This window comes from Anthonomus grandis, chromosome 20 (assembly GCF_022605725.1).
Source record: "Anthonomus grandis grandis chromosome 20, icAntGran1.3, whole genome shotgun sequence".
Lineage (NCBI taxonomy): Eukaryota > Metazoa > Arthropoda > Insecta > Coleoptera > Curculionidae > Anthonomus > Anthonomus grandis.
Genome location: NC_065565.1, coordinates 1446118 through 1471404, shown reverse-complemented (window position 1 = coordinate 1471404; position 25287 = coordinate 1446118).

The following is a 25287-nucleotide window of genomic DNA, read 5'->3' as shown; positions in this document are numbered from 1 at the left end:
TAAATTTACTATTTCGCATATACAAGATAGCCAAATGATGTTTTTTACGGTTTGAACACAACCAGAGTTAAGAAAATATAATAACTAATAGCGTTGGCGATTCCAATTTAATTTTTAAAGTTCATTTGATGTAATGTAAATTATTTTTAAAATTCTTCTTATGAATTATTTTTAAAAAAATAATTATATCTCACTCTATTACTGTTATCTAATATTCGAATATAATTTAAATTTACTATTTCGCATATACAAGATAGCCAAATGATGTTTTTTACGGTTTGAACACAACCAGAGTTAAGAAAATGTAATAACTAATAGCGTTAACGATTGTTCCGATTTAATTTTTAGATATAATTTGATTAACCCTAAATGATTTTTAAAAATATTTTAATGGATTGTGTTTAAAAAAAATAGTCATATCTCACTTAATTACGGTTATCTATTATTCAAATTTATTTTAAAATTAATATTTAGGTTATACAAGATGACCCAAATGATCCTTTTTAAGTTTTGGACTAACCAGAGTTAAGAAAATAGAACAATTAATCATTATAGCATTGTCCGATTTGATTTCAATTTAATTTTTGAAGTTCATTTGATGTACTGTAAATTATTTTTAAAATTCTTCTTATGAATTGTTTTTAAAAAAAATAATTATATCTCACTCTATTACTGTTATCTAATATTCGAATATAATTTAAATTTACTATTTCGCATATACAAGATAGCCAAATGATGTTTTTTACGGTTTGAACACAACCAGAGTTAAGAAAATATAATAACTAATAGCGTTGGCGATTGTTCCGATTTAATTTTAATTCAATTTATAGATATAATTTGATTAACCCTAAATGATTTATAAAAATATTTTGATGTATTATGTTTAAAAAAAATAGTCATATCTCACTCAATTACGGTTATCTATTATTCAAATTTATTTTAAAATTAATATTTAGGTTATGCAAGATGACCCAAATGTACCTTTTTAAGTTTTGGACATAACCAGGGTTAAGAAAATAGAACAATTTATCCTTATAGCATTGTCCGGTTTGATTCCAATTTAATTTTTGAAGTTCATTTGATGTACTGTAAATTATTTTTAAAATTCTTCTTATGAATTCTTTTTTAAAAAAATAATTTTATCTCACTCTATTACTGTTATCTAATATTCGAATATAATTTAAATTTACTATTTCGCATATACAAGATAGCCAAATGATGTTTTTTACGGTTTGAACACAACCAGAGTTAAGAAAATATAATAACTAATAGCGTTGGCGATTCCAATTTAATTTTTAAAGTTCATTTGATGTACTGTAAATTATTTTTAAAATTCTTCTTATGAATTGTTTTTTAAAAAAATAATTATATCTCACTCTATTGCTGTTATCTAATATTCGAATATACTTTAAATTTACTATTTCGCATATACAAGATAGCCAAATGATGTTTTTTACGGTTTGAACACAACCAGAGTTAAGAAAATATAATAACTAATAGCGTTGGCGATTGTTCCGATTTAATTTTAATTCAATTTATAGATATAATTTGATTAACCCTAAATGATTTTTAAAAATATTTTGATGTATTATGTTTAAAAAAAATAGTCATATCTCACTGAATTACGGTTATCTATTATTCAAATTTATTTTAAAATTAATATTTAGGTTATGCAAGATGACCCAAATGTACCTTTTATAGTTTTGGACATAACCAGGGTTAAGAAAATAGAACAATTTATCCTTATAGCATTGTCCGATTTGATTCCAATTTAATTTTTGAAGTTCATTTGATGTACTGTAAATTATTTTTAAAATTCTTCTTATGAATTATTTAAAAAAAAAATATATATATCTCACTCTATTACTGTTATCTAATATTCGAATATAATTTAAATTTACTATTTCGCATATACAAGATAGCCAAATGATGTTTTTTACGGTTTGAACACAACCAGAGTTAAGAAAATGTAATAACTAATAGCGTTAACGATTGTTCCGATTTAATTTTCAGATATAATTTGATAAACCCTAAATGATTTTTAAAAATATTTTAATGTATTGTGTTTAAAAAAAATAGTCATATCTCACTTAATTACGGTTATCTATTATTCAAATTTATTTTAAAATTAATATTTAGGTTATGCAAGATGACCCAAATGTACCTTTTTAAGTTTTGGACATAACCAGGGTTAAGAAAATAGAACAATTTATCCTTATAGCATTGTCCGATTTGATTCCAATTTAATTTTTGAAGTTCATTTGATGTACTGTAAATTATTTTTAAAATTCTTCTTATGAATTATTTTAAAAAAAAAATATATATATCTCACTCTATTACTGTTATCTAATATTCGAATATAATTTAAATTTACTATTTCGCATATACAAGATAGCCAAATGATGTTTTTTACAGTTTGAACACAACCAGAGTTAAGAAAATATAATAACTAATAGCGTTGGCGATTGTTCCGATTTAATTTTAGTTCAATTTTTAGATATAATTTGATTAACCCTAAATGATTTTTAAAAATATTTTGATGTATTGTGTTTAAAAAAAATAGTCATATCTCACTCAATTACGGTTATCTATTATTCAAATTTATTTTAAAATTAATATTTAAGTTATGCAAGATGACCCAAATGTACCTTTTTAAGTTTTGGACATAACCAGGGTTAAGAAAATAGAACAATTTATGCTTATAGCATTGTCCGATTTGATTCCAATTTAATTTTTGAAGTTCATTTGATGTACTGTAAATTATTTTTAAAATTCTTCTTATGAATTATTTTAAAAAAAAATATATATATCTCACTCTATTACTGTTATCTAATATTCGAATATAATTTAAATTTACTATTTCGCATATACAAGATAGCCAAATGATGTTTTTTACGGTTTGAACACAACCAGAGTTAAGAAAATGTAATAACTAATAGCGTTAACGATTGTTCCGATTTAATTTTTAGATATAATTTGATTAACCCTAAATGATTTTTAAAAATATTTTAATGTATTGTGTTTAAAAAAAATAGTCATATCTCACTTAATTACGGTTATCTATTATTCAAATTTATTTTAAAATTAATATTTAGGTTATACAAGATGACCCAAATGATCCTTTTTAAGTTTTGGACTAGCCAGAGTTAAGAAAATAGAGCAATTAATCATTATAGCATTGTCCGATTTGATTCCAATTTAATTTTTAAAGTTCATTTGATGTACTATAAATTATTTTTAAAATTCTTCTTATGAATTGTTTTTAAAAAAAATAATTATATCTCACTCTATTACTGTTATCTAATATTCGAATATAATTTAAATTTACTATTTCGCATATACAAGATAGCCAAATGATGTTTTTTACGGTTTGAACACAACCAGAGTTAAGAAAATGTAATAACTAATAGCGTTAACGATTGTTCCGATTTAATTTTCAGATATAATTTGATTAACCCTAAATGATTTTTAAAAATATTTTAATGTATTGTGTTTAAAAAAAATAGTCATATCTCACTTAATTACGGTTATCTATTATTCAAATTTATTTTAAAATTAATATTTAGGTTATGCAAGATGACCCAAATGTACCTTTTTAAGTTTTGGACATAACCAGGTATAAGAAAATAGAACAATTAATCCTTATAGCATTGTCCGATTTGATTCCAATTTAATTTTTGAAGTTCATTTGATGTACTGTAAATTATTTTTAAAATTTTTCTTATGAATTGTTTTTCAAAAAAATAATTATATCTCACTCTATTACTGTTATCTATTATTCGAATATAATTTATATTTACTATTTCGCATATACAAGATAGCCAAATGATGTTTTTTACGCTTTAAACACAACCAGAGTTTAGAAAATATAATAACTAATAGCGTTGGCGATTGTCCCGATTTAATTTTAATTCAATTTTTAGATATAATTTGATTAACCCTAAATGATTTTTAAAAATCTTTTGATGTATTGTGTTTTAAAAAAATAGTCATATCTCACTCAATTACGGTTATCTATTATTTAAATTTATTTTAAAATTAATATTTAGGTTATACAAGATGACCCAAATTATCCTTTTTAAGTTTTGGACATAACCAGGGTTAAGAAAATAGAACAATTAATCCTTATAGCATTGTCCGATTTGATTCCAATTTAATTTTTGAAGTTCATTTGATGTACTGTAAATTATTTTTAAAATTCTTTTTATGAATTGTTTTTTAAAAAAATAATTATATCTCACTCTATTACTGTTATCTAATATTCGAATATAATTTAAATTTACTATTTCGCATATACAAGATAGCCAAATGATATTTTTTACGATTTGAACACAACCAGGGTTAACAAAATGTAATGACTAATAGCGTTAACGATTGTTCCGATTTAATTTTTAGATATAATTTGATTAACTCTAAATGATTTTTAAAAATATTTTAATGTATTGTGTTTAACAAAAATAGTAATATCTCACCCAATTACGGTTATCTAATATTCAAATTTATTTTAAAATTAATATTTAGGTTATACAAGGTGACACAAATGATCCTTTTTAAGTTTGAGACATAACCAGGGTTAAGAAAATAGAACAATTAATTTGATTAACACTAAATGATTTTTAAAAATATTTTGATGTATTGTGTTTTAAAAAAATAGTCATATCTCACTCAATTACGGTTATCTATTATTTAAATTTATTTTAAAATTAATATTTAGGTTATACAAGATGACCCAAATTATCCTTTTTAAGTTTTGGACATAACCAGGGTTAAGAAAATAGAACAATTAATCCTTATTGCATTGTCTGATTTGATTCCAATTTAATTTTTGAAGTTCATTTGATGTACTGTAAATTATTTTTAAAATTCTTCTTATGAATTGTTTTTTAAAAAAATAATCATATCTCATCTATTACTGTTATCTATTATTCGAATATAATTTAAATTTACTATTTCGCATATACAAGATAGCCAAATGATGTTTTTTACGGTTTGAACACAACCAGAGTTTAGAAAATATAATAACTAATAGCGTTGGCGATTGTTCCGATTTAATTTTAATTCAATTTTTAGATATAATTTGATTAACCCTAAATGATTTTTAAAAATATTTTGATGTATTATGTTTAAAAAAAATAGTCATATCTCACTGAATTACGGTTATCTATTATTCAAATTTATTTTAAAATTAATATTTAGGTTATGCAAGATGACCCAAATGTACCTTTTATAGTTTTGGACATAACCAGGGTTAAGAAAATAGAACAATTTATCCTTATAGCATTGTCCGATTTGATTCCAATTTAATTTTTGAAGTTCATTTGATGTACTGTAAATTATTTTTAAAATTCTTCTTATGAATTATTTAAAAAAAAAATATATATATCTCACTCTATTACTGTTATCTAATATTCGAATATAATTTAAATTTACTATTTCGCATATACAAGATAGCCAAATGATGTTTTTTACGGTTTGAACACAACCAGAGTTAAGAAAATGTAATAACTAATAGCGTTAACGATTGTTCCGATTTAATTTTCAGATATAATTTGATAAACCCTAAATGATTTTTAAAAATATTTTAATGTATTGTGTTTAAAAAAAATAGTCATATCTCACTTAATTACGGTTATCTATTATTCAAATTTATTTTAAAATTAATATTTAGGTTATGCAAGATGACCCAAATGTACCTTTTTAAGTTTTGGACATAACCAGGGTTAAGAAAATAGAACAATTTATCCTTATAGCATTGTCCGATTTGATTCCAATTTAATTTTTGAAGTTCATTTGATGTACTGTAAATTATTTTTAAAATTCTTCTTATGAATTATTTTAAAAAAAAAATATATATATCTCACTCTATTACTGTTATCTAATATTCGAATATAATTTAAATTTACTATTTCGCATATACAAGATAGCCAAATGATGTTTTTTACAGTTTGAACACAACCAGAGTTAAGAAAATATAATAACTAATAGCGTTGGCGATTGTTCCGATTTAATTTTAGTTCAATTTTTAGATATAATTTGATTAACCCTAAATGATTTTTAAAAATATTTTGATGTATTGTGTTTAAAAAAAATAGTCATATCTCACTCAATTACGGTTATCTATTATTCAAATTTATTTTAAAATTAATATTTAAGTTATGCAAGATGACCCAAATGTACCTTTTTAAGTTTTGGACATAACCAGGGTTAAGAAAATAGAACAATTTATGCTTATAGCATTGTCCGATTTGATTCCAATTTAATTTTTGAAGTTCATTTGATGTACTGTAAATTATTTTTAAAATTCTTCTTATGAATTATTTTAAAAAAAAATATATATATCTCACTCTATTACTGTTATCTAATATTCGAATATAATTTAAATTTACTATTTCGCATATACAAGATAGCCAAATGATGTTTTTTACGGTTTGAACACAACCAGAGTTAAGAAAATGTAATAACTAATAGCGTTAACGATTGTTCCGATTTAATTTTCAGATATAATTTGATAAACCCTAAATGATTTTTAAAAATATTTTAATGTATTGTGTTTAAAAAAAATAGTCATATCTCACTTAATTACGGTTATCTATTATTCAAATTTATTTTAAAATTAATATTTAGGTTATGCAAGATGACCCAAATGTACCTTTTTAAGTTTTGGACATAACCAGGGTTAAGAAAATAGAACAATTTATCCTTATAGCATTGTCCGATTTGATTCCAATTTAATTTTTGAAGTTCATTTGATGTACTGTAAATTATTTTTAAAATTCTTCTTATGAATTATTTTAAAAAAAAAATATATATATCTCACTCTATTACTGTTATCTAATATTCGAATATAATTTAAATTTACTATTTCGCATATACAAGATAGCCAAATGATGTTTTTTACAGTTTGAACACAACCAGAGTTAAGAAAATATAATAACTAATAGCGTTGGCGATTGTTCCGATTTAATTTTAGTTCAATTTTTAGATATAATTTGATTAACCCTAAATGATTTTTAAAAATATTTTGATGTATTGTGTTTAAAAAAAATAGTCATATCTCACTCAATTACGGTTATCTATTATTCAAATTTATTTTAAAATTAATATTTAAGTTATGCAAGATGACCCAAATGTACCTTTTTAAGTTTTGGACATAACCAGGGTTAAGAAAATAGAACAATTTATGCTTATAGCATTGTCCGATTTGATTCCAATTTAATTTTTGAAGTTCATTTGATGTACTGTAAATTATTTTTAAAATTCTTCTTATGAATTATTTTAAAAAAAAATATATATATCTCACTCTATTACTGTTATCTAATATTCGAATATAATTTAAATTTACTATTTCGCATATACAAGATAGCCAAATGATGTTTTTTACGGTTTGAACACAACCAGAGTTAAGAAAATGTAATAACTAATAGCGTTAACGATTGTTCCGATTTAATTTTTAGATATAATTTGATTAACCCTAAATGATTTTTAAAAATATTTTAATGTATTGTGTTTAAAAAAAATAGTCATATCTCACTTAATTACGGTTATCTATTATTCAAATTTATTTTAAAATTAATATTTAGGTTATACAAGATGACCCAAATGATCCTTTTTAAGTTTTGGACTAGCCAGAGTTAAGAAAATAGAGCAATTAATCATTATAGCATTGTCCGATTTGATTCCAATTTAATTTTTAAAGTTCATTTGATGTACTATAAATTATTTTTAAAATTCTTCTTATGAATTGTTTTTAAAAAAAATAATTATATCTCACTCTATTACTGTTATCTAATATTCGAATATAATTTAAATTTACTATTTCGCATATACAAGATAGCCAAATGATGTTTTTTACGGTTTGAACACAACCAGAGTTAAGAAAATGTAATAACTAATAGCGTTAACGATTGTTCCGATTTAATTTTCAGATATAATTTGATTAACCCTAAATGATTTTTAAAAATATTTTAATGTATTGTGTTTAAAAAAAATAGTCATATCTCACTTAATTACGGTTATCTATTATTCAAATTTATTTTAAAATTAATATTTAGGTTATGCAAGATGACCCAAATGTACCTTTTTAAGTTTTGGACATAACCAGGTATAAGAAAATAGAACAATTAATCCTTATAGCATTGTCCGATTTGATTCCAATTTAATTTTTGAAGTTCATTTGATGTACTGTAAATTATTTTTAAAATTTTTCTTATGAATTGTTTTTCAAAAAAATAATTATATCTCACTCTATTACTGTTATCTATTATTCGAATATAATTTATATTTACTATTTCGCATATACAAGATAGCCAAATGATGTTTTTTACGCTTTAAACACAACCAGAGTTTAGAAAATATAATAACTAATAGCGTTGGCGATTGTCCCGATTTAATTTTAATTCAATTTTTAGATATAATTTGATTAACCCTAAATGATTTTTAAAAATCTTTTGATGTATTGTGTTTTAAAAAAATAGTCATATCTCACTCAATTACGGTTATCTATTATTTAAATTTATTTTAAAATTAATATTTAGGTTATACAAGATGACCCAAATTATCCTTTTTAAGTTTTGGACATAACCAGGGTTAAGAAAATAGAACAATTAATCCTTATAGCATTGTCCGATTTGATTCCAATTTAATTTTTGAAGTTCATTTGATGTACTGTAAATTATTTTTAAAATTCTTTTTATGAATTGTTTTTTAAAAAAATAATTATATCTCACTCTATTACTGTTATCTAATATTCGAATATAATTTAAATTTACTATTTCGCATATACAAGATAGCCAAATGATATTTTTTACGATTTGAACACAACCAGGGTTAACAAAATGTAATGACTAATAGCGTTAACGATTGTTCCGATTTAATTTTTAGATATAATTTGATTAACTCTAAATGATTTTTAAAAATATTTTAATGTATTGTGTTTAACAAAAATAGTAATATCTCACCCAATTACGGTTATCTAATATTCAAATTTATTTTAAAATTAATATTTAGGTTATACAAGGTGACACAAATGATCCTTTTTAAGTTTGAGACATAACCAGGGTTAAGAAAATAGAACAATTAATTTGATTAACACTAAATGATTTTTAAAAATATTTTGATGTATTGTGTTTTAAAAAAATAGTCATATCTCACTCAATTACGGTTATCTATTATTTAAATTTATTTTAAAATTAATATTTAGGTTATACAAGATGACCCAAATTATCCTTTTTAAGTTTTGGACATAACCAGGGTTAAGAAAATAGAACAATTAATCCTTATTGCATTGTCTGATTTGATTCCAATTTAATTTTTGAAGTTCATTTGATGTACTGTAAATTATTTTTAAAATTCTTCTTATGAATTGTTTTTTAAAAAAATAATCATATCTCATCTATTACTGTTATCTATTATTCGAATATAATTTAAATTTACTATTTCGCATATACAAGATAGCCAAATGATGTTTTTTACGGTTTGAACACAACCAGAGTTTAGAAAATATAATAACTAATAGCGTTGGCGATTGTTCCGATTTAATTTTAATTCAATTTTTAGATATAATTTGATTAACCCTAAATGATTTTTAAAAATCTTTTGATGTATTGTGTTTAAAAAAATAGTCATATCTCACTCAATTACGGTTATCTATTATTCAAATTTATTTTAAAATTAATAATTAGGTTATACAAGATGACCCAAATAATCCTTTTTAAGTTTTGGACATAACCAGGGTTAAGAAAATAGAACAATTAATCCTTATAGCATTGTCCGATTTGATTCCAATTTAATTTTTAAAGTTCATTTGATGTACTGTAAATTATTATTAAAATTTTTCTTATCAATTGTTTTTTAAAAAAATAATTATATCTCATCTATTACTGTTATCTATTATTCGAATATAATTTAAATTTACTATTTCGCATATACAAGATAGCCAAATGATGTTTTTTACGGTTTGAACACAACCAGAGTTAAGAAAATATAATAACTAATTGCGTTAACGATTGTTTTGATTTAATTTTTAGATATAATTTGATTAAACCTAAATGATTTTTAAAAATATTTTGATGTATTGTGTTAAAAAAAAATAGTCATGTCTCACTCGATTACGGTTATCTATTATTCAAATTCATTTTAAAATTAATATTTAGGTTATACAAGATGACCCAAATGATCCTTTTTAAGTTTTGGACATAACCAGGTATAAGAAAATAGAACAATTAATCCTTATAGCATTGTCCGATTTGATTCCAATTTAATTTTTGAAGTTCATTTGATGTACTGTAAATTATTTTTAAAATTCTTCTTATGAATTGTTTTTTAAAAAAATAATTATATCTCACTCTATTACTGTTATCTATTATTCGAATATAATTTAAATTTACTATTCCGCATATACAAGATAGCCAAATGATGTTTTTTACGGTTTGAACAAAACCAGAGTTAAGAAAATGTAATTAATATCGTTAACGATTGTTCCGATTTAATATTTAGATATAATTTGATTAACCCTAAATGATTTTTAAAAATATTTTAATGTATTGTGTTTAAGAAAAATAGTCATATCCCACCCAATTACGTTAATCTATTATTAAAATTTATTTTAAAAAGAATATTTAGGTTACACAAGATGACCCAAATGATCCTTTTTAAGTTTTGGACATAACTAGGGTTAAGAAAATAGAACAATTAATCATTATAGCATTGTCCGATTTGACTCCAATTTAATTTTTAAAGTTCATTTGATGTACTGTAAATTATTTTTAAAATTCTTCTTATGAATTGTTTTTTAAAAAAATAATTATATCTCACTCTATTGCTGTTATCTAATATTCGAATATACTTTAAATTTACTATTTCGCATATACAAGATAGCCAAATGATGTTTTTTACGGTTTGAACACAACCAGAGTTAAGAAAATATAATAACTAATAGCGTTGGCGATTGTTCCGATTTAATTTTAATTCAATTTATAGATATAATTTGATTAACCCTAAATGATTTTTAAAAATATTTTGATGTATTATGTTTAAAAAAAATAGTCATATCTCACTGAATTACGGTTATCTATTATTCAAATTTATTTTAAAATTAATATTTAGGTTATGCAAGATGACCCAAATGTACCTTTTATAGTTTTGGACATAACCAGGGTTAAGAAAATAGAACAATTTATCCTTATAGCATTGTCCGATTTGATTCCAATTTAATTTTTGAAGTTCATTTGATGTACTGTAAATTATTTTTAAAATTCTTCTTATGAATTATTTAAAAAAAAAATATATATATCTCACTCTATTACTGTTATCTAATATTCGAATATAATTTAAATTTACTATTTCGCATATACAAGATAGCCAAATGATGTTTTTTACGGTTTGAACACAACCAGAGTTAAGAAAATGTAATAACTAATAGCGTTAACGATTGTTCCGATTTAATTTTCAGATATAATTTGATAAACCCTAAATGATTTTTAAAAATATTTTAATGTATTGTGTTTAAAAAAAATAGTCATATCTCACTTAATTACGGTTATCTATTATTCAAATTTATTTTAAAATTAATATTTAGGTTATGCAAGATGACCCAAATGTACCTTTTTAAGTTTTGGACATAACCAGGGTTAAGAAAATAGAACAATTTATCCTTATAGCATTGTCCGATTTGATTCCAATTTAATTTTTGAAGTTCATTTGATGTACTGTAAATTATTTTTAAAATTCTTCTTATGAATTATTTTAAAAAAAAAATATATATATCTCACTCTATTACTGTTATCTAATATTCGAATATAATTTAAATTTACTATTTCGCATATACAAGATAGCCAAATGATGTTTTTTACAGTTTGAACACAACCAGAGTTAAGAAAATATAATAACTAATAGCGTTGGCGATTGTTCCGATTTAATTTTAGTTCAATTTTTAGATATAATTTGATTAACCCTAAATGATTTTTAAAAATATTTTGATGTATTGTGTTTAAAAAAAATAGTCATATCTCACTCAATTACGGTTATCTATTATTCAAATTTATTTTAAAATTAATATTTAAGTTATGCAAGATGACCCAAATGTACCTTTTTAAGTTTTGGACATAACCAGGGTTAAGAAAATAGAACAATTTATGCTTATAGCATTGTCCGATTTGATTCCAATTTAATTTTTGAAGTTCATTTGATGTACTGTAAATTATTTTTAAAATTCTTCTTATGAATTATTTTAAAAAAAAATATATATATCTCACTCTATTACTGTTATCTAATATTCGAATATAATTTAAATTTACTATTTCGCATATACAAGATAGCCAAATGATGTTTTTTACGGTTTGAACACAACCAGAGTTAAGAAAATGTAATAACTAATAGCGTTAACGATTGTTCCGATTTAATTTTTAGATATAATTTGATTAACCCTAAATGATTTTTAAAAATATTTTAATGTATTGTGTTTAAAAAAAATAGTCATATCTCACTTAATTACGGTTATCTATTATTCAAATTTATTTTAAAATTAATATTTAGGTTATACAAGATGACCCAAATGATCCTTTTTAAGTTTTGGACTAGCCAGAGTTAAGAAAATAGAGCAATTAATCATTATAGCATTGTCCGATTTGATTCCAATTTAATTTTTAAAGTTCATTTGATGTACTATAAATTATTTTTAAAATTCTTCTTATGAATTGTTTTTAAAAAAAATAATTATATCTCACTCTATTACTGTTATCTAATATTCGAATATAATTTAAATTTACTATTTCGCATATACAAGATAGCCAAATGATGTTTTTTACGGTTTGAACACAACCAGAGTTAAGAAAATGTAATAACTAATAGCGTTAACGATTGTTCCGATTTAATTTTCAGATATAATTTGATTAACCCTAAATGATTTTTAAAAATATTTTAATGTATTGTGTTTAAAAAAAATAGTCATATCTCACTTAATTACGGTTATCTATTATTCAAATTTATTTTAAAATTAATATTTAGGTTATGCAAGATGACCCAAATGTACCTTTTTAAGTTTTGGACATAACCAGGTATAAGAAAATAGAACAATTAATCCTTATAGCATTGTCCGATTTGATTCCAATTTAATTTTTGAAGTTCATTTGATGTACTGTAAATTATTTTTAAAATTTTTCTTATGAATTGTTTTTCAAAAAAATAATTATATCTCATCTATTACTGTTATCTATTATTCGAATATAATTTAAATTTACTATTTCGCATATACAAGATAGCCAAATGATGTTTTTTACGGTTTGAACACAACCAGAGTTTAGAAAATATAATAACTAATAGCGTTGGCGATTGTTCCGATTTAATTTTAATTCAATTTTTAGATATAATTTGATTAACCCTAAATGATTTTTAAAAATCTTTTGATGTATTGTGTTTAAAAAAATAGTCATATCTCACTCAATTACGGTTATCTATTATTCAAATTTATTTTAAAATTAATAATTAGGTTATACAAGATGACCCAAATAATCCTTTTTAAGTTTTGGACATAACCAGGGTTAAGAAAATAGAACAATTAATCCTTATAGCATTGTCCGATTTGATTCCAATTTAATTTTTAAAGTTCATTTGATGTACTGTAAATTATTATTAAAATTTTTCTTATCAATTGTTTTTTAAAAAAATAATTATATCTCATCTATTACTGTTATCTATTATTCGAATATAATTTAAATTTACTATTTCGCATATACAAGATAGCCAAATGATGTTTTTTACGGTTTGAACACAACCAGAGTTAAGAAAATATAATAACTAATTGCGTTAACGATTGTTTTGATTTAATTTTTAGATATAATTTGATTAAACCTAAATGATTTTTAAAAATATTTTGATGTATTGTGTTAAAAAAAAATAGTCATGTCTCACTCGATTACGGTTATCTATTATTCAAATTCATTTTAAAATTAATATTTAGGTTATACAAGATGACCCAAATGATCCTTTTTAAGTTTTGGACATAACCAGGTATAAGAAAATAGAACAATTAATCCTTATAGCATTGTCCGATTTGATTCCAATTTAATTTTTGAAGTTCATTTGATGTACTGTAAATTATTTTTAAAATTCTTCTTATGAATTGTTTTTTAAAAAAATAATTATATCTCACTCTATTACTGTTATCTATTATTCGAATATAATTTAAATTTACTATTCCGCATATACAAGATAGCCAAATGATGTTTTTTACGGTTTGAACAAAACCAGAGTTAAGAAAATGTAATTAATATCGTTAACGATTGTTCCGATTTAATATTTAGATATAATTTGATTAACCCTAAATGATTTTTAAAAATATTTTAATGTATTGTGTTTAAGAAAAATAGTCATATCCCACCCAATTACGTTAATCTATTATTAAAATTTATTTTAAAAAGAATATTTAGGTTACACAAGATGACCCAAATGATCCTTTTTAAGTTTTGGACATAACTAGGGTTAAGAAAATAGAACAATTAATCATTATAGCATTGTCCGATTTGACTCCAATTTAATTTTTAAAGTTCATTTAATGTACTGTAAATTATTTTCAAAATTTTTCTTATGAATTGTTTTTTAAAAAAATAATTATATCTCACTCTGTTACTGTTATCTATTATTCGAATATAATTTAAATTTACTATTTCGCATATACAAGATAGCCAAATGATGTTTTTTACGGTTTGAACACAACCAGAATTAAGAAAATATAATAAATAATAGCGTTAACGATTGTTCCGATTTAATTTTTAGATATAATTTGATTAACCCTAAATGATTTTTAAAAATATTTTAATGTATTGTGTTTAACAAAAATAGTCGTATCTCCCACAATTACGGTTATCTATTATTCAAATTTATTTTAAAATGAATATTTAGATTATACAAAATGACCCAAATGATCATTTTTAAGTTTTGGACATAACAAGGGTTAAGAAAATAGAACAATTAATCATTATAGCATTGTCCGATTTGACTCCAATTTAATTTTTAAAGTTCATTTAATGTACTGTAAATTATTTTCAAAATTTTTCTTATGAATTGTTTTTTAAAAAAATAATTATATCTCACTCTGTTACTGTTATCTATTATTCGAATATAATTTAAATTTACTATTTCGCATATACAAGATAGCCAAATGATGTTTTTTACGGTTTGAACACAACCAGAATTAAGAAAATATAATAAATAATAGCGTTAACGATTGTTCCGATTTAATTTTTAGATATAATTTGATTAACCCTAAATGATTTTTAAAAATATTTTAATGTATTGTGTTTAACAAAAATAGTCATATCTCCCACAATTACGGTTATCTATTATTCAAATTTATTTTAAAATGAATATTTAGATTATACAAAATGACCCAAATGATCATTTTTAAGTTTTGGACATAACAAGGGTTTAGAAAATAGAACAATTAATCATTATAGCATTGTCCGATTTGACTCCAATTTAATTTTTAAAGTTCATTTGATGTACTGTAAATTATTTTTAAAATTCTTCTTATGAATTGTTTTTTAAAAAAATAATTATATCTCACTCTATTACTGTTATCTAATATTGGAATATAATTTAAATTTACTATTTCGCATATACAAGATAGCCAAATGATATTTTTTACGGTTTAAACACAACCAGAGTTTAGAAAATATAATAACTAATAGCGTTGGCGATTGTCCCGATTTAATTTTAATTCAATTTTTAGATATAATTTGATTAACCCTAAATGATTTTTAAAAATCTTTTGATGTATTGTGTTTTAAAAAAATAGTCATATCTCACTCAATTACGGTTATCTATTATTTAAATTTATTTTAAAATTAATATTTAGGTTATACAAGATGACCCAAATTATCCTTTTTAAGTTTTGGACATAACCAGGGTTAAGAAAATAGAACAATTAATCCTTATAGCATTGTCCGATTTGATTCCAATTTAATTTTTGAAGTTCATTTGATGTACTGTAAATTATTTTTAAAATTCTTCTTATGAATTGTTTTTTAAAAAAATAATTATATCTCACTCTATTACTGTTATCTAATATTCGAATATAATTTAAATTTACTATTTCGTATATACAAGATAGCCAAATGATATTTTTTACGGTTTGAACACAACCAGAGTTAACAAAATGTAATAACTAATAGCGTTAACGATTGTTCCGATTTAATTTTTAGATATTTGATTAACCCTAAATGATTTTTAAAAATATTTTGATGGATTGTGCTTAAAAAAATAGTCATATCTCACTCAATTAAGGTTATCTATAATTCAAATTTATTTTTAAATTACTATTTAGGTTATACAAGATGACCCAAATAATCCTTTTTAAGTTTTGGACATAACCAGGGTTAAGAAAATAGAACAATTAATCCTTATAGCATTGTCCGATTTGATTCCAATTTAATTTTTGAAGTTCATTTGATGTACTGTAAATTATTTTTAAAATTTTTCTTATGAATTGTTTTTCAAAAAAATAATTATATCTCACTCTATTACTGTTATCTATTATTCGAATATAATTTATATTTACTATTTCGCATATACAAGATAGCCAAATGATGTTTTTTACGGTTTGAACACAACCAGAATTAAGAAAATATAATAACTAATTGCGTTAACGATTGTTTTAATTTAATTTTAATTTAATTTTTAGAAATAATTTGGTTAAACCTAAATGATTTTTAAAAATATTTTGATGTATTGTGTTAAAAAAAAATAGTCATATCTCACTCGATTACGGTTATCTATTATTCAAATTTATTTTAAAATTAATATTTAGGTTATACAAGATGACCCAAATGATCCTTTTTAAGTTTTGGACATAACCAGGGTTAAGAAAATAGGACAATTAATCCTTATAGCATTGTCCGATTTGATTCCAATTTAATTTTTGAAGTTCATTTGATGTACTGTAAATTATTTTTAAAATTCTTCTTATGAATTGTTTTAAAAAAAAAAAAATTATATCTCAATCTATTACTGTTATCTATTATTCGAATATAATTTAAATTTACTATTTCGCATATACAAGACAGCCAAATGATGTTTTTTACGGTTTAAACAAAACCAGAGCTAAGAAAATGTAATTAATAGCGTTAACGATTGTTCCGATTTAATATTTAGATATATTTTGATTAACCCTAAATGATTTTTAAAAATATTTTAATGTATTGTGTTTAAGAAAAAGAGTCATATCCCACCCAATTACGGTAATCTATTATTAAAATTTATTTTAAAAAGAATATTTAGGTTATACAAGATGACCCAAATGATCCTTTTTAAGTTTTGGACATAACTAGGGTTAAGAAAATAGAACAATTAATCATTATAGCATTGTCCGATTTGACTCCAATTTAATTTTTAAAGTTCATTTAATGTACTGTAAATTATTTTTAAAATTTTTCTTATGAATTGTTTTTTAAAAAAATAATCATATCTCACTCTATTACTGTTATTTATTATTCGAATATAATTGAGATTTACTATTTCGCATATACAATATAGCCAAATGATGTTTTTTACGGTTTGAACAAAACCAGAGTTAAGAAAATGTAGTAACTAATAGCGTTAACGATTGTTTTGATTTAATTTTAATTTAATTTTTAGATATAATTTGATTAAACCTAAATGATTTTTAAAAATATTTTGATGTATTGTGTTAAAAAAAAATAGTCATATCTCACTCGATTACGGTTATCTATTATTCAAATTTATTTTAAAATTAATATTTAGGTTATACAAGATGACCCAAATGATCCTTTTTAAGTTTTGGACATAACCAGGGTTAAGAAAATAGGACAATTAATCCTTATAGCATTGTCCGATTTGATTCCAATTTAATTTTTGAAGTTCATTTGATGTACTGTAAATTATTTTTAAAATTCTTCTTATGAATTGTTTTTTAAAAAAATAATTATATCTCAATCTATTACTGTTATCTATTATTCGAATATAATTTAAATTTACTATTTCGCATATACAAGACAGCCAAATGATGTTTTTTACGGTTTGAACAAAACCAGAGTTAAGAAAATGTAATTATTAGCGTTAACGATTGTTTTGATTTAATTTTAATTTAATTTTTAGATATAATTTGATTAAACCTAAATGATTTTTAAAAATATTTTGATGTATTGTGTTAAAAAAAAATAGTCATATCTCACTCGATTACGGTTATCTATTATTCAAATTTATTTTAAAATTAATATTTAGGTTATACAAGATGACCCAAATGATCCTTTTTAAGTTTTGGACATAACTAGGGTTAAGAAAATAGAACAATTAATCATTATAGCATTGTCCGATTTAACTCCAATTTAATTTTTAAAGTTCATTTAATGTACTGTAAATTATTTTTAAAATTTTTCTTATAAATTGTTTTTTAAAAAAATAATTATATCTCACTCTGTTACTGTTATCTATTATTCGAATATAATTTAAATTTACCATTTCGCATATACAAGATAGCCAAATGACCTTTTTTACGGTTTGAACACAACCAGAATTAAGAAAATATAATAAATAATAGCGTTAACGATTGTTCCGATTTAATTTTTAGATATAATTTGATTAACCCTAAATGATTTTTAAAAATATTTTAATGTATTGTGTTTAACAAAAATAGTCATATCTCCCACAATTACGGTTATCTATTATTCAAATTTATTCTAAAATGAATATTTAGGTTTTACAAGATGACCCAAATGATCCTTTTTAAGTTTTGGACATAACCAGGGTTAAGAAAATAGAACAATTAATCATTATAGCATTGTCCGATTTGACTCCAATTTAATTTTTGAAGTTCATTTAATGTACTGTAAATTAATTTTAAAATTCTTCTTATGAATTGTTTTTTAAAAAAATAATTATATCTCACTCTATTACTGTTATCTAATATTCGAATATAATTTAAATTTACTATTTCGCATATACAAGATAGCCAAATGATATTTTTTACGGTTTAAACACAACCAGAGTTTAGAATATATAATAACTAATAGCGTTGGCGATTGTCCCGATTTAATTTTAATTCAATTTTTAGATATAATTTGATTAACCCTAAATGATTTTTAAAAATCTTTTGATGTATTGTGTTTTAAAAAAATAGTCATATCTCACTCAATTACGGTTATCTATTATTTAAATTTATTTTAAAATTAATATTTAGGTTATACAAGATGACCCAAATTATCCTTTTTAAGTTTTGGACATAACCAGGGTTAAGAAAATAGAACAATTAATCCTTATAGCATTGTCCGATTTGATTCCAATTTAATTTTTGAAGTTCATTTGATGTACTGTAAATTATTTTTAAAATTCTTTTTATGAATAGTTTTTTAAAAAAATAATTATATCTCACTCTATTACTGTTATCTAATATTCGAATATAATTTAAATTTACTATTTCGCATATACAAGATAGCCAAATGATATTTTTTACGATTTGAACACAACCAGGGTTAACAAAATGTAATGACTAATAGCGTTAACGATTGTTCCGATTTAATTTTTAGATATAATTTGATTAACTCTAAATGATTTTTAAAAATATTTTAATGTATTGTGTTTAACAAAAATAGTAATATCTCACCCAATTACGGTTATCTAATATTCAAATTTATTTTAAAACTAATATTTAGGTTATACAAGGTGACACAAATGATCCTTTTTAAGTTTTAGACATAACCAGGGTTAAGAAAATAGAACAATTAATTTGATTAACACTAAATGATTTTTAAAAATATTTTGATGTATTGTGTTTTAAAAAAATAGTCATATCTCACTCAATTACGGTTATCTATTATTTAAATTTATTTTAAAATTAATATTTAGGTTATACAAGATGACCCAAATTATCCTTTTTAAGTTTTGGAAATAACCAGGGTTAAGAAAATAGAACAATTAATCCTTATTGCATTGTCTGATTTGATTCCAATTTAATTTTTGAAGTTCATTTGATGTACTGTAAATTATTTTTAAAATTCTTCTTATGAATTGTTTTTTAAAAAAATAATCATATCTCATCTATTACTGTTATCTATTATTCGAATATAATTTAAATTTACTATTTCGCATATACAAGATAGCCAAATGATGTTTTTTACGGTTTGAACACAACCAGAGTTTAGAAAATATAATAACTAATAGCGTTGGCGATTGTTCCGATTTAATTTTAATTCAATTTTTAGATATAATTTGATTAACCCTAAATGATTTTTAAAAATCTTTTGATGTATTGTGTTTAAAAAAATAGTCATATCTCACTCAATTACGGTTATCTATTATTCAAATTTATTTTAAAATTAATAATTAGGTTATACAAGATGACCCAAATAATCCTTTTTAAGTTTTGGACATAACCAGGGTTAAGAAAATAGAACAATTAATCCTTATAGCATTGTCCGATTTGATTCCAATTTAATTTTTAAAGTTCATTTGATGTACTGTAAATTATTATTAAAATTTTTCTTATCAATTGTTTTTTAAAAAAATAATTATATCTTATCTATTACTGTTATCTATTATTCGAATATAATTTAAATTTACTATTTCGCATATACAAGATAGCCAAATGATGTTTTTTACGGTTTGAACACAACCAGAGTTAAGAAAATATAATAACTAATTGCGTTAACGATTGTTTTGATTTAATTCTAATTTAATTTTTAGATATAATTTGATTAAACCTAAATGATTTTTAAAAATATTTTGATGTATTGTGTTAAAAAAAAATAGTCATGTCTCACTCGATTACGGTTATCTATTATTCAAATTCATTTTAAAATTAATATTTAGGTTATACAAGATGACCCAAATGATCCTTTTTAAGTTTTGGACATAACCAGGTATAAGAAAATAGAACAATTAATCCTTATAGCATTGTCCGATTTGATTCCAATTTAATTTTTGAAGTTCATTTGATGTACTGTAAATTATTTTTAAAATTCTTCTTATGAATTGTTTTTTAAAAAAATAATTATATCTCACTCTATTACTGTTATCTATTATTCGAATATAATTTAAATTTACTATTCCGCATATACAAGATAGCCAAATGATGTTTTTTACGGTTTGAACAAAACCAGAGTTAAGAAAATGTAATTAATATCGTTAACGATTGTTCCGATTTAATATTTAGATATAATTTGATTAACCCTAAATGATTTTTAATAATATTTTAATGTATTGTGTTTAAGAAAAATAGTCATATCCCACCCAATTACGTTAATCTATTATTAAAATTTATTTTAAAAAGAGACAAGATAGCCAAATGATGTTTTTTACGGTTTGAACACAACCAGAATTAAGAAAATATAATAAATAATAGCGTTAACGATTGTTCCGATTTAATTTTTAGATATAATTAGATTAACCCTAAATGATTTTTAAAAATATTTTAATGTATTGTGTTTAACAAAAATAGTCATATCTCCCACAATTACGGTTATCTATTATTCAAATTTATTTTAAAATGAATATTTAGATTATACAAAATGACCCAAATGATCATTTTTAAGTTTTGGACATAACAAGGGTTAAGAAAATAGAACAATTAATCATTATAGCATTGTCCGATTTGACTCCAATTTAATTTTTAAAGTTCATTTAATGTACTGTAAATTATTTTCAAAATTTTTCTTATGAATTGTTTTTTAAAAAAATAATTATATCTCACTCTGTTACTGTTATCTATTATTCGAATATAATTTAAATTTACTATTCCGCATATACAAGATAGCCAAATGATGTTTTTTACGGTTTGAACAAAACCAGAGTTAAGAAAATGTAATTAATATCGTTAACGATTGTTCCGATTTAATATTTAGATATAATTTGATTAACCCTAAATGATTTTTAAAAATATTTTAATGTATTGTGTTTAAGAAAAATAGTCATATCCCACCCAATTACGTTAATCTATTATTAAAATTTATTTTTAAAAGAATATTTAGGTTATACAAGATGACCCAAATGATCCTTTTTAAGTTTTGGACATAACCAGGGTTAAGAAAATAGGACAATTAATCCTTATAGCATTGTCCGATTTGATTCCAATTTAATTTTTGAAGTTCATTTGATGTACTGTAAATTATTTTTAAAATTTTTCTTATAAATTGTTTTTTAAAAAAATAATTATATCTCACTCTGTTACTGTTATCTATTATTCGAATATAATTTAAATTTACCATTTCGCATATACAAGATAGCCAAATGACCTTTTTTACGGTTTGAGCACAACCAGAATTAAGAAAATATAATAAATAATAGCGTTAACGATTGTTCCGATTTAATTTTTAGATATAATTTGATTAACCCTAAATGATTTTTAAAAATATTTTAATGTATTGTGTTTAACAAAAATAGTCATATCTCCCACAATTACGGTTATCTATTATTCAAATTTATTCTAAAATGAATATTTAGGTTTTACAAGATGACCCAAATGATCCTTTTTAAGTTTTGGACATAACCAGGGTTAAGAAAATAGAACAATTAATCATTATAGCATTGTCCGATTTGATTCCAATTTAATTTTTGAAGTTCATTTAATGTACTGTAAATTAATTTTAAAATTTTTCTTATGAATTGTTTTTTAAAAAAATAATTATATCTCATCTATTACTGTTATCTATTATTCGAATATAATTTAAATTTACTATTTCGCATATACAAGATAGCCAAATGATGTTTTTTACGCTTTGAACACAACCAGAATTAAGAAAATATAATAACTAATTGCGTTAACGATTGTTTTGATTTAATTTTAATTTAATTTTTAGATATAATTTGATTAAACCTAAATGATTTTTACAAATATTTTGATGTATTGTGTTAAAAAAAAATAGTCATGTCTCACTCGATTACGGTTATCTATTATTCAAATTCATTTTAAAATTAATATTTAGGTTATACAAGATGACCCAAATGATCCTTTTTAAGTTTTGGACATAACCAGGTATAAGAAAATAGAACAATTAATCTTTATAGCATTGTCCGATTTGATTCCAATTTAATTTTTGAAGTTCATTTGATGTACTGTAAATTATTTTTAAAATTCTTCTTATGAATTGTTTTTTAAAAAAATAATTATATCTCACTCTATTACTGTTATCTATTATTCGAATATAATTTAAATTTACTATTCCGCATATACAAGATAGCCAAATGATGTTTTTTACGGTTTGAACAAAACCAGAGTTAAGAAAATGTAATTAATATCGCTAACGATTGTTCCGATTTAATATTTAGATATAATTTGATTAACCCTAAATGATTTTTAAAAATATTTTAATGTATTGTGTTTAAGAAAAAGAGTCATATCCCACCCAATTACGGTAATCTATTATTAAAATTTATTTTAAAATGAATATTTAGGTTATACAAGATGACCCAAATGATCCTTTTTAAGTTTTGGACATAACCAGGGTTAAGAAAATAGAACAATTAATCATTATAGCATTGTCCGATTTAACTCCAATTTAATTTTTAAAGTTCATTTAATGTACTGTAAATTATTTTTAAAATTTTTCTTATGAATTGTTTTTTAAAAAAATAATTATATCTCATTCTGTTACTGTTATCTATTATTCGAATATCATTTAAATTTACTATTTCGCATATACAAGATAGCCAAATGATCTTTTTTACGGTTTGAACACAACCAGAATTAAGAAAATATAATAAATAATAGCGTTAACGATTGTTCCGATTTAATTTTTAGATATAATTGGATTAACCCTAAATGATTATTAAAAATATTTTAATGTATTGTGCTTAACAAAAATAGTCATATCTCCCACAATTACGGTTATCTATTATTCAAATTTATTTTAAAATGAATATTTAGGTTTTACAAGATGACCCAAATGATCCTTTTTAAGTTTTGGACATAACCAGGGTTAAAAAAATAGAACAATTAATCCTTATAGCATTGTCCGATTTGATTCCAATTTAATTTTTGAAGTTCATTTGATGTACTGTAAATTATTTTTAAAATTCTTCTTATGAATTGTTTTTTAAAAAAATAATTATATCTCACTCTATTACTGTTATCTAATATTCGAATATAATTTAAATTTACTATTTTGCATATACAAGATAGCCAAATGATATTTTTTACGATTTGAACACAACCAGAGTTAACAAAATGTAATGACTAATAGCGTTAACGATTGTTCCGATTTAATTTTTAGATATAATTTGATTAACCCTAAATGATTTTTAAAAATATTTTGATGGATTGTGCTTAAAAAAATAGTCATATCTCACTCAATTACGGTTATCTATAATTCAAATTTATTTTTAAATTACTATTTAGGTTATACAAGATGACCCAAATGATCCTTTTTAAGTTTTGGACATAACCAGGGTTAAGAAAATAGAACAATTAATCATTACAGCATTGTCCGATTTGATTCCAATTTAATTTTTGAAGTTCATTTGATGTACTGTAAATTATTTTTAAAATTCTTAATTAATCTTTATAGCATTGTCCGATTTGATTCCATTTTAATTTTTGAAGTTCATTTGATGTACTGTAAATTATTTTTAAAATTCTTCTTATGAATTGTTTTTTAAAAAAATAATTATATCTCACTCTATTACTGTTATCTATTATTCGAATATAATTTAAATTTACTATTCCGCATATACAAGATAGCCAAATGATGTTTTTTACGGTTTGAACAAAACCAGAGTTAAGAAAATGTAATTAATATCGCTAACGATTGTTCCGATTTAATATTTAGATATAATTTGATTAACCCTAAATGATTTTTAAAAATATTTTAATGTATTGTGTTTAAGAAAAAGAGTCATATCCCACCCAATTACGGTAATCTATTATTAAAATTTATTTTAAAATGAATATTTAGGTTATACAAGATGACCCAAATGATCCTTTTTAAGTTTTGGACATAACCAGGGTTAAGAAAATAGAACAATTAATCATTATAGCATTGTCCGATTTAACTCCAATTTAATTTTTAAAGTTCATTTAATGTACTGTAAATTATTTTTAAAATTTTTCTTATGAATTGTTTTTTAAAAAAATAATTATATCTCACTCTGTTACTGTTATCTATTATTCGAATATAATTTAAATTTACTATTTCGCATATACAAGATAGCCAAATGATCTTTTTTACGGTTTGAACACAACCAGAATTAAGAAAATATAATAAATAATAGCGTTAACGATTGTTCCGATTTAATTTTTAGATATAATTGGATTAACCCTAAATGATTATTAAAAATATTTTAATG